The following is a 16207-nucleotide window of genomic DNA, read 5'->3' as shown; positions in this document are numbered from 1 at the left end:
TCCCAGTGACCAACCATTTCAGTTCCTATCCCCATTCTCAGTCCAACATGTCGGCTCATGACACAGTGAGGCCAATATCAGGTTGGAGGAACAACACGTCATATTCCGTCAAGGTAGCCTCCAACCTGATGACATGACCATCGATTTCTCCAACATCCAGTAATTTTTCTCCTTCACTTCTCTTTTCATTTCCCCATTCTGACCTCTTACCTCTTCTCCTCATCTGCCTATCACTTCTGCCCGGTGCCCCTCCTCCCTCCCTTTCTCCCATGATCCACTCTCCTCACAGGTTACTTCTCCAGCCCTTTGCCTTTTCCACTTCTCCCAGTTTTTTACTTCATCCCCCCCACCTGGCTTCACCTATTACCTTCGATCTTGTCCTTCTCTCCTTCCCCAACCTTCTTATTCTGGCTTCTTCCTCCTTCATTTCCAATCCTGATGAAGGGTCGGCCCAAAACATCAACTATTTATTCCTTTCCGGAGATGCTGAGTACCTCCAGAATTTTCTTGTGTTGCTCTGGATTTCCAGCATCTGCCGAATTTCTTGTGTTTATCCTAAACTTAAATATAGGTCATTAACAAAGTATGAGGTCAGAATTGGCTAAAGTGGACTGGTAAATAGGTTAATGGGCAAGGGTTTATTTTACAAATCTCAGTAAAGCTGTATTCCAGTGAGAAAGAAAATCTTTATGAGACAAATGTATTACCTGTGGCTAACTGAATAAATTAAGGGGGTTATTAATATGAAATAAAAAGCATAGATACTGCGTAATGTTTAGAAAGCTGAAATAGATGACTATAAGTGATGAGAGTAAACTCATAAATAAGATAAACAGATAGTGAGAGCTTCAACATGACTACATCTATATTAAAAGGAAGCAGGAAGTGAAAGTAAATGGTACACCTTTGGATGACAGATTAAATAAATTGGTTTATTATTGTCATACTTACTGAGGTACAGACAGATCATCTTTACAATGGAGCATTGAGGTGCAAGGTAAAACAATAACAGAATGCAGAATATGGTGTTGCAGTTAGAGGAAGTGTAGTGTAGGCAGATAACGAGGTACAAGGTCATTAGGTACTGCATTGTTTTGTGTCCAAAACTGCAGTTTGTTGCGGTCATATCAAGAGGATCTATCTGAAGAGGATGCTTTCATGTGTTGCATTGATAAAAACTGGTGAGGCTCAAATAGGACATGCCTAATTTCATTAGCCTCCTGAGGAAGCAAAGGCACTGGCCATGGTGTCAACATGGTTGGACCAGGACTGGATGTTCACTCCTAGAAACTTAAAGGTCTCAACCCGCCTGACCTCAGCAAATATAAACAGGAGAGTGTGCACAGCCCCCCTTCCTGAAGTCAATGAACAGCTCTTTTGCTTTGCCAACGTTGAGGAAAATGTTGTTTCCATGATGCCATGCCACTAATTTCTCTATTTCCTCCCTGTACTCTAACTCATCATTATTTGAGGTATGTCCATGATAACAATGTCATTTGCAAACATTATATATTTTTCATTATATATTGTATTAGTTCATAGTATATATAGAATAAAGATATCATATCACAATAAATTTTAAAAAGTAGTATTGCATGATCATGTGATGCATTGTAGCTGCAAGATGTGGGAGCTGGTGGCCCCCGTAGTGGTTCCTGGTGACCACCAATGGAGTAAGAGTTGATTGCTTGAAGAACTCGGGCTCAAAGCTGATGACCTGAAATTTGAACTTCAAACACTGCAATGCATCAGGGAGCAGAAGAGTTACTGGACAGCGTGTTTCAAAAGACAGTCACCACTGTTAGAATAACTACTTCAAATTTGGTCTGAGGCTACAGGCAAGAGGGTGTGACAGTGAATGAGGCAGGTAGAGGGATCCAAGAGACGGTGCAGGAGGAGCCTCGGTCCTTGAGGTTGGCCAGCCAATCTGAGATAGTTGCTCCCTCTGAGCATGAAAGTGGGGGCTGTAGGAAAGATGAGCAACTGAACCATGGCATTGTAGTTCAGGGAGCTATTCAGGAGGGGGAAGAGAAGAGAAATGTAGTTGTGATTAGAGGTAGTATAGAGATGGGAATGACCACAATTCTCTGTTACAAGGATCAAGAGTCTTGAAGGATGTGTTCTCTGCCTGGTGCCCAGGTTCAGGACGTCTTATCTGACTTGCAGAGGAACTTGGACGTAGGAAGAACAAGGAAGGAGGTTCTGCTATGGGAATTTGAGTAGCCAGGGGCTAAATTAAAATGCATACCTAAAAGGTAATAATCTCTGGAGTGTTAACTGAGCCACATGCAAATTGGCACAGAGTTAATTGTGTAAGAGAACTAGATGTATGGTTCAAAGATTGGTCTGGGAGAAGTGGATTTGAATTTGTGGGACATTGGTACCAGTATTGGATGAGGAGGAACCAAACTCCATCTGAACCATGCTGGGATCAGGGTGCTGGCAAATTGCATAACTAGGGCTGTGGATAGGGCTTTAAACTAAATAGGAGATGGTTGGGTGAATTCAACAGTTTGGAAAAGGGAGGATAAAATAAAAGGGAAGAAGATTGCAGGAGTGGTTATGAACTTACTTCAGTGGTTGATAATTTGATGGAGAAGATCCTGAGAGGCAGGAGAAGCATAATATGATTAGCAATAGTCAGCATGGCTTTGTCAAACACAAAGTACACTGCAGATGCTGTGGTCAAATCAAGAGGTACAAACAAGCTGGATGAACTCAGGTCCCAAAATTGCACACAATACTCCCAAGTGTGGTCTCATGAGTGCCTTATAGAGCCTCAACATCACATCCCTGCTGTCATATTCTATACCTCTAGAAATGAATGCCAACATTGCATTCGCCTTCTTCACCACCGACTCAACCTGAAGGTTAACCTTTATGGTAACTTGCACAAGAACTCCCAAGTCCCTTTGCATCTCTGCATTTTTAATTCTCTCCCCATCAAAATAATAGTCTGCTTGCTTATTTCTTCCACCAAAGTGCATGACCATACACTTTCCAACATTATATTTCATTTGCCACTTCTTTGCCCATTCCCCTAAACTATCTAATTCTCTCTACAGATTTTCTGTTTCCTCAATCGTACCTGCTCCTATTGTATCATTGGAAAATTTAGCCATAAATCCATTAATCCCATAGTCCAAATCATTGACATACATCATAAAAAGCAACAGTCCCAACACTGACCCCTGTGGAACTCCATTGGTAACCAGCAGCCAGCCAGAATACGATCCCTTTATTCCCACTCTCTGCTTTCTGCTGATCAGCCAATGCTCCACCCATGCTAGTAACTCCCCTGTAATTCCATGGGCTCTTACCTTGCTAAGCAGCCTCACGTGTGGCCCCTAGTCAAAGGCTTTCTGAAAATCCAAGTACACCACATCTAAAGCATCTCCTTTGTCTACAATGCTTGTAATTTCCTCAAAGAATTGCAGTAGGTTAGTCGGGCAGGATTTTCCTTTCAGGAAACCATGCTGGCTTTGGCCTATCTTGTCATGTGCCTCCAGATACTCTGTAATCTCAGCCCTAACAGTAGGTTAGTCGGGCAGGATTTTCCTTTCAGGAAACCATGCTGGCATTGGCCTATCTTGTCATGTGCCTCCAGATACTCTGTAATCTCAGCCCTAACAATCGATTCCAACAACTTCCCAACCACTGATGTCAGGCAAACAGGTCTATAGTTTCCTTTCTGCTGCCTCCCACCCTTCTTAAATTGTGGAGTAACATTTGCAATTTTCCAGTCATCCAGTACAATGCCAGAATCTATCAATTCTTGAAAGATTATTGTTAATGCCTCTGCAATCTCTCCAGTTACTTCTTTCAGTACCTGAGGGTGTATTCCATCAGGTCCAGGAGATTTATCCATCAGACCATTAGGCTTCCTGAGCACCTTCTCAGTTGTAATTTTCACTGCACAATCTTCACTTCACTGGCACTCTTGAATGTCTGGTATATTGCTGATGTCTTCCACTGTGAAGACTGATGCAAAATACGCATTCAGTTCCTCTGCCATCTCCTTGTCTCTCATTACAATATCTCCAGCATAATTTTCTATTGGTCCTATATCTACCCTTAACTCTCTTTTATCCTTTATTTACATAAAAATCTTTTAGTATCTTTTTTGATATTAGTCGCCAGCTCCCTTTCACAATTCATTTTTTTCCTAATGACCTTCTTAGTTTCCTTCTGCAAGTTTTTAAAAGCTTCCCTATCCTTTATCTTCCCATTAACTTTAGCTTCCTTGTATGCCCTCTCTTTTGCTTTTACTTTGGCAGTGACTTCACTTGTCAGCCACAATAGTATCACTCTTCCATTCAAAAATTTCTTCTTATTTGGAATATATCTATCTTGCACTTCCCTCATTTTCTGCAGAAACTCCAGCCATTGCTGCTCTGCTGTCCTTCCTGCTGGTGTCCCTTTCCAGTCAACCTTGGCCAGTTTCCCTCTCATGTCATTGTAATTTCCTGTATTCCAGTGAAATACCGATGCATTGGAATTTAGTTTCTCCTTATCAAATTTCAAAGTGAACGCGATCATATTGTGATCACTGTTCCCTAAGGGTTCCTTAACCTTAAACTCTCTTATCACCCCCGGATCATTGCACAACACCCAATCCAGTACAGCCGATCCCCTAGTGGGCTTAACAACAAGCTGTTCTAAAAAGCCATCTCTTAGACAAATTCTGTCTCTTGAGGTCCGCTACTGACCTGGTTTTCCCAATCCACTTTCATGTGAAAATCCCCAATGATTATCATGACATTGCCCTTCTGACACACCATTTCTATCTCCTGCTGTAGTTTGTAATCTATATCCCGGCTGCTGTTTGGAGGCCTGTATGCAATTGCCATTAGCGTCCTTTTACCCTTGCCTTTTCTTAACTCAACCCTCAGAGACTACACCTTCCGATCCTATGTCATCCCTTTCTAATGCTTTAATATTATTTCTTACACACAGGGCCACACCATCCCCTCTGCCTACTAACCCATGTTTGATACACCGTATATCCTTGGACACTCAGCTCCCAATGGCAGCCATCCTTTAGCCCAGTTTCAGAGATGGTCACAATATCATACTTGCCAGTCTGTAGCTGAATTTCAAGATCGTCCATTTTATTTCTTACGCTGCGTGCATTCAAATATAACACTTCCAGTCCAGTATTTGTTGCTTTCTGTTTTAACTGCACCAGGCCTCTATTGCCCTGTAAATCATCCCACTGGCTGTGATTATGCCTCATCTCCTGCCTGTCCTTTCTATCATCTCTGTTGCACGCTATCTTTGATATATTTCTGTTTTCCCGTTCCTCAGCCCTATCACTCCGGTCCCCATCCCCCCGCCAAATTAGTTTAAACCCTCCCTAACAGCTCTAATAAACCTGCCTGCTGCTAGGATATTGGACCCCTTTGGGTTCAGGTGTAAACCATCCTTTTTGTACAGGTTGTACCTCCACCAGAAGAGGTCCCAATGACCCAGGAATCTGAAGCCCTGCTCCCTACACCAGTCTCTCAGTCCAACATTAATATGCCTGATCATGTTATTCTTGCACTCACTAGCACGTGGCACAGGCTGTAATTATGAGATTATGTAATTATGAGATACCCTGGATGTTCTGCTTTTCAGCTTCCTACCCAACCCCCTGAATTCTCTCTTCAGGACCTCCCCCCTTTTTCTACCTATGTCATTGGTACCAACTTGTATCAAGACTTCTGGCTGTTCACCCTCTCCCTTCAGCACCCAATCCGAGACATCCCGTACCCTGGCACCTGGGAGGATGCGGGTATCTCTATCAGGCTGACAGAACTTCCTGTCTGTTCCTCTCACTATGGAATCCCCTATGACTACCAAATTTCTCATTTTCTTCTCTCCCTTCTGCACCTTGGAACCAGGCTCTGCCAGAAACCCGATCACCATGGTCGTCCTCTGTCGGGTCCTGCCCCTTAACTGCAACAAAAACGAGATAACGATTCCTGAGGGGGATGGCCACAGGGGTGCTCCCTGCTATCGGAGCTTTTTCCTTCCCTTCCTTGACAGTCACCCACTTGTCTAACTCCTGCAGCCTTGGGGTGACTGACTCCCTAAAGCTCTTATCTATCTCCTGCTCACTTTCCCTGATAAGCTGTAGGTCATCAAGCTGCAGCTCCAGATCCCTAACATGGTCTCTCGGGAGCTGTATCTTGGTGCACCTGGCGCAGACTGGAAGATTCTCACATCTGACATCTATTACTACTGATGAGACCAGAAACCAAGAGAAAGAACAAATATAGACATGGAATAACCCTTTATTTAGTAAACCACACAGCTACAGAAGCCACAACTGTACATCCCAAATAACGACTATTAAAACAGTTTACCTCAGAACATTTGAGATGTTGACCAATCAGTGGAAGTCAGCCTGGGATTGGTTGTCAGCTGACCAATAGGCATTGGCTGTTTCAGCTCATTGTAACACAATCCCACTGTTAAAGAGAAAAGGAAATAGATCCACACAGCCTAACATTTGATGTTGGGAAAAATATTGGAATGCATTATTAGGAGATAATCACAGAATATTTAAACATGTTAACAGAATCAGTGTGTTTCTTTGTAAGGTTTGACCAAATTGCTGCAGATTTTTGAAAATGTAACAAAAGGTTAGATTTTGGGGAAATAGTGTTGATGCAGTGTTTTTCGATTTACTCATAGCATGCAATAAAGAACCACTAAAAAGTTTATGGCACAAGGTAAAAACATGGTAATATTTATAGATTGCTGATTGGCAAGCTAACAGAAAACAGAATTAGGATAAATGATTTATTTTCTGATTAGCTACCACAAGATTCAGTGCTGAGGCCTCAACTTTTACAGTCCATACCAGCAAAATTCATGGAAGAACCAATTATATTATTATACGCTTGCCAATGATAAAGATATAGCTGGGTTAGCAACTTGGGAGGAGGAAATAAAGAGATTGCAAAAGGGAAGCAATAGGTTAAATGAGAGGGCAAGAAATTGCTGGATGTGTAATGTGGAAAATGTGTGTTTATCCACTTCGGAAGGGTGAATGAAAAAGCAAATTATTGTTTAAATGATGTGAAACAATAAAATATTGCAGAACCTGGGACCTTGGTGAACCACAATGCACTGGTGTGCAGATGGAGCAAGTAATTAGGGAGGATATTGGCCTTTATTGGAAGGAGTATAAAAGCCTGGAACTTTATAGGGCATTGTCGAGATCTCAGCTGGATACAGTGTTGATGTCCACATTGAAAATAAGATACCCTTGTGCCAATGCAGTACAGCTCATTATGAAGCTCCTAGTATGAAGGTGTGCATTTATGAGGAGATGATGAGCAGCTAGGACCTATATTCAATGGAATTTACTAGAATGAGATATGGTCATAATTCAGAGGGCATTTAACAGGATGGGTGCTCACAGGGTGTTTTCTCTCTCAGGAGCATCAAGAAATAAGAGATTCTGTTTCAGAATGAAAAGTTGCCCATTTATGACACAGATGAGGAAAAGTTATTTTTCTCAGTCATTACTCTTTGGAATTCTGTATCCCAGAGAACTTCAATGGCAGAGTCATTAAATAACTTCAAGCCAGTAACTGACAGACATTTGAACTACAGGAAGTCGAGAGTTGTGGGAAGAGAGTGGAAAAGTGTTGCTGAGGCCAAACTGGATCAGTCATAATGTTATTAAAAGGTGGAGTCGGTTCCAGGAGTTAATTGTCTGCTCTTGTTTATTCGCTTTCTTGTGTAGGTAAGTTAAGTGCACTGCCAAAGATCTGGCAAATGCAGTATAATGCTAAAAGATGTGAAAATTACCCAACCTGGCAGGAAAAATAAAATAAAGAATGAGAGGTGCAGAAGGATCTTGGAGCATAATTTGCAAAAGTCTGGTCTGCAGGGACAGCAGTAAGTAGAAAAGTTAGAATGTTGTTCAATCCCCCTTGCAATAAAGAATATGAAAGTAAGGAGGTTTGCTTCAGTTACATCAGTTCACCGGTGAGGCCACATTGGTAATATTCTGAACAATATTTGTCTCATTTTTTAGGAAAAATGTTAATGCATCTATAGTACTTCAGAGAAAGTTTACTAGACTAATACCTGAGATAAGCTGACTGTCTTCCAAGAACTGGTTAAATAAGCTAAACTTGTATCCCCAGGTGTTTTGCAGTGGATACAAAGAGAGTGTTTTTTTTCTCTTTTCCGAGAATGTAAAGCAATGAGTCATTGTCTAATAATGAGGGACTAGCCACTTAAGCCAAAAGGCATAGGAGTAAAATTAGGCCATTCAGCCCATTCAGTCTGCTATGACATTCGATCATGGCTGTTTTATTTTAACTCTCAACATCATTCTCTTGCCTTCTCACTGTAACCTTACATCCTTATTAATCAAGAACCTGTCAAAGGATTCAGAGGAACATTTAATGTCAGAGAAATGTATACAATATACATTCTGAAATTCTTTTTCTTCGCAACCATCCACAAATACAGAGGAGTGCCCCAAAGAATGAATGACAGTTAAATAGAACTCCAAAGCCCCTCCAGCGCTCCCCCCCAAGTGTAAGAGCAGGAAAGCAGCAATCCCCCTCCCCCACCGGCAAAAGAAAAGCGTCGGCACTCACCACCGAGCACTCAAGCGTGGATCAAAGCAACAGCAAAGACACAGACTTGCAGTACCCCAAAGAATGCTCGTTCACCCGTTAATATGACATACCACAGGCCCTCTCTCTCCATAATAAGGGAAAAAGAGGTGTCCCCATTGCACAGTGAGAGGGAAGACATAAAAATCAACCCACTGATTTATGATGTTAAAAGTCTCTTGCATCACTTTTTCCGAGCTCTGTGCCTAAAGAACTCGGGTCTCTGGACACACAGCTTGCTCCTTTCGATCTTCCGTCTTCCACGACACACTGATTAACTGCGGAGGCACCAACCACGAGTCCACCTGCCTCCAGAGCCACCAAATCCCGGAATTCTGAAGGCGCACGAGTCTTCTAGGCCACGTCCTTGGTATACCGAATAGCGGCCATTTGTGAGACCCCAAGAGCGGATCCCATTCCCGCAAATAACCAAAGTCAGGTCAGGATCTTCGAAAGAACCCTAAAAGGGAAAAATAGAGATATTAAAGATGGAAATAGAGTATTTCCAAAGATGCAAGCAAAGGAGTCGCCAATAGGTGCCATTGTCTCCTCCTAAACTCCTCAACCTAAAGACTTGGCCTCCACAGCTAACAATGGCAATGAATTCCACAGATTCATCAGTCCCTGAGTAAAGAAATTCCTCCTTGTCTCTGTTCTAAAGGGGTATCCTATTCAGAGATTGTGCCCTCTGGTCCTGAACTTTCCAAGCTTATTAACATATCATGTGAAGAGAAGTGGACTCCACACATATAGGGAGTCCACTTGGGGCACCACTAGTCATTGGTAGCCAACCAGAAAAGGTCCTGTTTATTGCACTCTTTGCTTTCTGCCAGTCAGCCAAACTTGTGTCCATGCTAGTATTTTTCCTGCTCTTGTTTGCAGCCTCATGTGCTACATTTGTCAAAGGCCTTCTGAAAATCCAAGTAAACAACATCTACTGACTCTCCTTTGTCTATCTTGCCTGTAATTTTCTCAAAGAATTCCAAAAGATTTGTCAGTCAAGGAAACCATGCTGTCTTCGGCCTGTTTTATTATGTGGCTCCAAGTACCTTGAAAGCTTGTCCTTAGTACCAGTCACAAAAGTGAGGCTAACGGGCCTATAATTTCTTTTCTTCTGATTCCCTCCCTTCTTAAAGAGTCAAGTGACATCTGCAATTTTCCAGTCCTCTGGAACCATTCCAGGATCTCGTGATTCTTGAAAGATCATGACTAATGCCACCGTAGTCTCTTCATCTACTTCTTTTAGTACCCTGAAGTGTAGTCCATCTGGTCCAGAAGATGTCAACCTTCAGATCTTTCAGCTACCAAAGCACCTTCTCTTTGGTAATAATGACTGCACTCTCTTCTGCCACCCTTGAATTTCTGGCATGTTACTGGTGTCTTCCACAGTGAAGACTAAAGCAAAATACTTCAGTTTATTGGCCATTTTTTTTTTGTCTCCCATTACTACCTCTCCACTGTCATTTTCCAGGAGTACAATGCCCACTCTTTTCCTCTTTATATATCTGAAAAGCAATTTGGTATCCTCTCTTATATTACCTGACTTACTTTGATATTTCATCTTTTCTCTCCTCATTGCTTTTGTTGTTTTCTGTTGTTTCTTTTCAATGCTCTAGCTTCCCACTCATTTTTGCTACATTGTATGGCCTCTGTCTTGCTTTTCTGCTGTCATTGACTTCCCTACTCAGCCACAGTTACATCATTCCCCCTTTTAGAATTTCAACCAAAGGTAAGGCAGCCTTTTCTGTTCATTGTCCTGGATCTTCATAACGCTTTTTGCAGAGCAGTCGAGTCTTTGCATACGTTTTAAAGCAGAGGTGGCTCCAAGCTTCTCTGGAGATTTGGATCTAAGGACTCTTTTTAGTTCAGAATGCTGTTGTTGCTTGTTTCTAGTTTTTGCTGATTTTTTTCCTCTTTTCTGTATATTGGGAGTTATTCATAATATTTTAAATTTTTAGGTTTTTATTTTTTTCAGGTTTCTCGCTTTGTGGCTGCCTGTAAGCAGACAAATCACAAGGATGTATGATTTATGCATTCTTTGATAATAAATGTACTTTGAATCTTTAGACATATTCTCAGTGAGTGAGCAAACAGCAAAATGTTACAGCATTTAGGTAGGAATGCAGAGTTGAAGTTAAAACTGGATTATGAACAATTTTATCAAATGACAGAACAGACTTAAGGAACCAAATGTCCTATCTCCATTTCAAATTTGTTTGCTGTAACATTTTGAGGCAGATAATGAGCCACTATTAGTGACATTAGATTCCAGATAAGTGACCATGACAGCATCAGGGATGCAAAACTAGACATTTGTTTTATTACAATAGACTATTCAAATAATACTAGAGTTCCATGCAGACATATATTTAAGGTGGAAGTTGATCGTTTCCTGATTGGTCAGGGCATTAATGGATATGGTGAGAAGGCAGGTGAATGGTGTTGAATGGGATCCAGGATCAGCCGTGATGGAATGGCAGAGCAAACTCGATGGGCTGAATGGCCTAATTCTGCTCCTTTGCCTTATGGTCTTAAGTACACGATTGATGCCCTGCCATTGCTATCACATGAGAACTTGGATACTGAAAGTAAGAATGCAGACTAAATATTCCATGCAGTAGGTGAGCACTCTCCTGGAAGTGTGTCTGGAATTATAGTCATTTGGGGGAGGCACAGTAGTATAGGGGTTAGCACAACACTTTACAGTACTAGTGACCCAGGTTCAATTCCCACTACTGCCTGTAAGGAGTTTATATGTTCTCCCCGTGACCACGTGGGTTTCCTCTGGGTGCTCGGTTTGCTCCCACGTTCCAAAGACGTACAAGTTGGTAGGTTAATTGGTCATTGTAAAATCGTCCTGTGATTAGGCTAGGATTAAATTGGAGAATTGCTCGGTGGCACAGCTTGAAGGGCTGGAAAGGCCTACTCCACACTGCATGTCAGTAAACATTTTTTTTAATGGAGGAGTTGTTGTTAGAAGGAGCATTGAAAGGATGGACAGATAAGGAACAGAGACCATGTTGCATAGTAACAGGAAGCTGTTGTGTGAGGAAATGATTCAATAAGTGAGATTCTAGAGTGGTAATACCTACCACTTTGAAGGAAAAGATCGTGCCTGAACTTCATGCTATAACAGAAATAGAGAGTATTAAATCAATTGCAGGAAATATCGCGACAGTTACTTTAAATTTTTAGTAACCAATTATCACGACTTCCTCAACCTTACAAAGAATACATAATAACTTAGAAAATATGTGATATACACTTTTATGACATTGAGAGATAGTCACTAAAAGTGGGTTTAAGTGAAATACACCAAACATACTGTAGGTGATTTGAAGTCTATTTGTGCATTTGTTGTTTATCTGAATAACTCATCTTGGATTTCTTTCTAAAATATCTGCTTTACTTCTGGGTCCGTCGCATTGTCCTCAAGGAAATTGTACAAAGTTGATCCATTATAGTGCCCTTTTATAATTCACATGGCTGAACTTCCATCCTTGATTAGAATAGAGACTGATTTTTTTAATATCTCTCTGGGATTATCCAGAGTACTAAAACAGATTCTGGAGAACTGGGCAAAAGTGCCAACAGCCTCCCACGGTTTCTGCTCCTATTGAAATGTGTTCATGTGTAGAAAGAAGAGGATCAACTCCACAGATACATTTCTATAGCCAGTGCTGGAAAAAGCCTTATTTCATTGTCTATTCCATGATGAATGGACAAGATACTGGAGAACTACTTCTCCTGAGAAATCAAAATACAGTGCAAGCCATCAGTTTTAGAAAGAAAAACAGGAAATTGACTGGAAAATAGAAAATGATTGGATTTTTTTAAATGATTGCTTTTCCACAGGATTGTGTTTTTACTTCACTGTGGTTTCCTTTCATCCGTTTTGATGAAATAAGTATTAAAATATCTGAATGAATGACAGTGTGCTCAGGCGGACAAGGCAGTTGGGTTAGTCATACAAAGGACACAAAGGGAATCCACTTACTGATTTGTGTTTGTGCTAGTTCTTTCAGTGAGCTCACCAATGTGCTGCCCTGCCCCTTGCTGATGGAACTACCATTTTGGATTTCAACTATATGTTCCATTTTATTTTGGAAGTTGCTATTAGATGTGTTTCCACTACCTTTTTAAGCAGACCAATCCAAATAAGGGCAACAAAATGCGGAAGCTAAAACTCTCCTCTGGAGATCACCCATTGATGGGACTTCTTTCCAATGCTATGACTGTTTGACTGGAACTTTTCTGGCAGTTTGAGCTCTCCCCTTCCCTCATTGGTCAAGGGCTCCATGGAATAGGAATGCCCACACCTTCCCTGTGATCAGCCACAGTTTCCGGTAAGCTCCCAAAATTTGTGGAATAATTTCTGTCACCCACTTCAGCTACGAGATCCCTTTAAAACAATGCAGGAATCAATGTGTCAGAGGAGGACCAATAACCAAGAGTAAACGTAATAACAAGCTGACACCAGGCATTGTGTCCGTATCCTCTGCTGGGCCAAGCAGGTGCAGATTAGATAGATAGATAGATACTTTATTCATCCCCAAGGGAATTCAACATTTTTCCAGTGTCTCATACACTTATTGCAGCAAAACTAATTACATACAGTATTTAACAGTATAAATATGATATGCATCTAAAATCACCCTCCCAAAAAGCATTAATAAATAGCTTTTAAAAAGTTCTTAAATAGTTTACTGAAGTGCATTGAGTGGTAACTTAAGCTCAGTCCTAACCCCGGCACTTTAACATGTCTTGCCCCTGGTGGTTGAATTGTAGAGCCGAATGGCGTTGGGGAGTAATGATCTCTTCATCCTGTCTGAGGAGCATTGCATTGACAGCAACCTGCCGCTGAAGCTGCTTCTCCGTCTCTGGATGGTTCAGGGTTTTCCATGATTGACCGTAGCCTACTCAGCGCCCTCCGCTCTGCCACCGATGTCATACTCTCCAGTTCTGTGACCCACAAAGGTTTGTCAATAATCCAAAGCAAAATATATCACAAACATCATGCATAAAGTTTAGATTTTAAAAATCTGTTTTATTTAATCTAAAAGGAAAATAATTCCTGAGCATTTGTATGAGAATCGTATAACTAAATCATTTTATGCACTTTGTTAAATTTACTGACCTCGCTAGTCCTGCACATAACGTGTTCTTCAGAAAGAATCACTTGAGATTTAAGTGCTGAATTGTTGATTTTCAAAGCTCATGGATTAGTTTCACAAACTACTTTGTTCCTTCAGGACCCACAGACTTTCTTAACAATTTTTATCAGTTTGCTCATGTGGTGAACTATGTGCCTGTCGGGACACGCCCCCTGCTGACTGCTCCTGTGGCTCCTCCCACAGGCCCCTGTATAAAGGAGATCTGAGGCCTGACACTCGGCCTCAGTCTCCAGGACATTGTATGATAGACACTCACTCCTGGTTCCTTCTTCCAGTCAATAAAAGCCGATATCTCGCCTTACGTCTCAGTGTGAGTTATTGATGGTGCATCAGCTCATTGTCAATCCACACTGCCTTCTCGCCAAACTTTCAGCTGATCCAGCAATAAATTTAAGCAAGGCATCAAAAAATCCCAACAGAAATTACAGGTATCAATTTTTTAAATGAATGCCGCATACCACACGGAAGTAGAAATGTTTTTGATGCTTTTAACTCCAGCTGCAGATAACAAGCAGCACAAATGTTGGAGAACTACAGTTCATATTCCTGGGATGACATGTTACAAATTTTGTCACACATCAGTAATACAAATTCAAACAATGCTGACTTCCTTCTGAGAGCTGAAGAATTTATTTTAGTGAATCGGTGGAATGCTCTGCCGCAGACTGCAGTAGAGGCCAAGCCCGTAGGTGTATTTGAAGCAGAAGTTGATAGTTTCCTGATTGGTCAGGGCATCAAAAGATATGGCGAGAAGTCAGGTGTATGGAATTGAGTGGGATCCGGGATCAGCCATGATGGAATGGTGGGGCAGATTCAATGGGCTGAATGGCCTAATTCTGGCTCTATGTCTTATGGTCTAAACGGTTAAATCCTCTGTGGTTCAGATGGAATCAGAAATATATAGCACAGAAGCCAGTAACATTTCAAGTAATCTCAAATGCTAAATCTTCTCTCTCCACCGAACAACCTTACCTACGGAGTACTTCTAGCATTTTATTAATTTGATTTCAAGCATTATGGAAATATACAAGATGTTAGATTGCCTTTTATAGGCAATAGAGTAGGATTGCATTCATTTGTCATGGAGATTTTTATTTTTGTACTGTTTTCATGTGTGCAAAGTAGCTAAGCTGACCCTGTGAAGCTCAATGACAGAGGGAAGATAAGATCTGAGACTGTTGCAGACCGTGATTGGGTTGCTGATGCTGTACAGATGATTTGTCTGGAAAAGGTGAAGTTATTTTCTCTCTCTGCCTTCCTTCTGATATTCCCATTCCCATTCTCAGTTGCTTGTAATATAATGAGGGGTTGGGGGGGGGGTCAAGTTTGTTTCTTCATGATAGCAAATTTGCACAGCGTACAGGAGACCATCATTAATCCTGAAACTTCAGTACTTCACTAGAACTGTCCAGGAATTGGAATTATTGTTTCAACGTGGTGGTATTTGCTCCATCAAATTTTCTGGCAACATATCTTTCATTGTATGCACGCAAGGAGTGTTACACAGGAATCATCAGAGAATGAACCCAATAAATCATCTTTGTCTTGCTGTGCCACACAATTGAATTTTAATAAAAAAATAATCAATTACTCCATGATCTGCAATTTTATTTCTGTTCTTCTGACTCCCTAGTCTGTAGCACAGTTTTGAGAGGTGGCAACCAAGAGTCTGCAATGCATGTTAATAATTTTCATGAAAATCTGCATAATTTATGAACCAACCACAGCAATCATAAGGCCTGCTATTGTGTTACTTAAAAGGAACCTAGCTGAGCAGTTTCTGGGGTGTAGTAAAACTCTGCTAGGAACCTACCTTGTAGATGTATTTGAATCAATGTCTTCTCCTTTGACAGTTCCTTGGGACTGAGGTTTCCACTTTGGTTTACCAATGTGAGAACTGCACTCTTCCACAAGAGGTGGTCAACTGAATAATTTGTGGGATGCAATGTTCCATCTTCTATGTTTACTCCTTAGCTAGACAGGAAGTTATCAATGCCATCCCAAATGCATCTCATTTTGAACAGTTATGAACCACGGATTTCCGAGAGTCAGTGGAATGTTGCCCGTTGTCAAGTAGGCTCTGAATCTATCATTGAATATTTTCTTCTGTCTGCCTGGTAATCTATTCCTGTGATAGTGCTAGCCTGGAGCATTGACAGACTATAGGTTGACCACCCCTTACCTGAAATGCTTAAGGCTGGAATTGTTTCAGATTTTGGAATATTTACACATCTATAATGAGACACCTTGGGCATGGGACCCAAACCTAAACACGAAATCTATTTACATTATGTATACTGTTTATACATAAGACCATAAGATATAGGAGCCGAAAGCCCATTTGGCCCGTTGAATCCACCATTTCATCATGGCTGATCCAATTTTCATTTCAGCCCCAATTTCCTG

General features: G+C 41.3%; 1 pseudogene; it reads right to left on the bottom strand.

Moving 5' to 3' along the window:
- Positions 1 to 8901: 8901 nt before the first annotated feature.
- LOC132392168 (myosin-9-like) overlaps positions 8902 to 16207 on the bottom strand; it is a 43924-nt pseudogene continuing 36618 nt past the window's right edge.

Source organism: Hypanus sabinus, chromosome 4, assembly GCF_030144855.1.
Source record: "Hypanus sabinus isolate sHypSab1 chromosome 4, sHypSab1.hap1, whole genome shotgun sequence".
NCBI lineage: Eukaryota > Metazoa > Chordata > Chondrichthyes > Myliobatiformes > Dasyatidae > Hypanus > Hypanus sabinus.
This window is presented reverse-complemented; position numbering and strand designations above follow the sequence as displayed.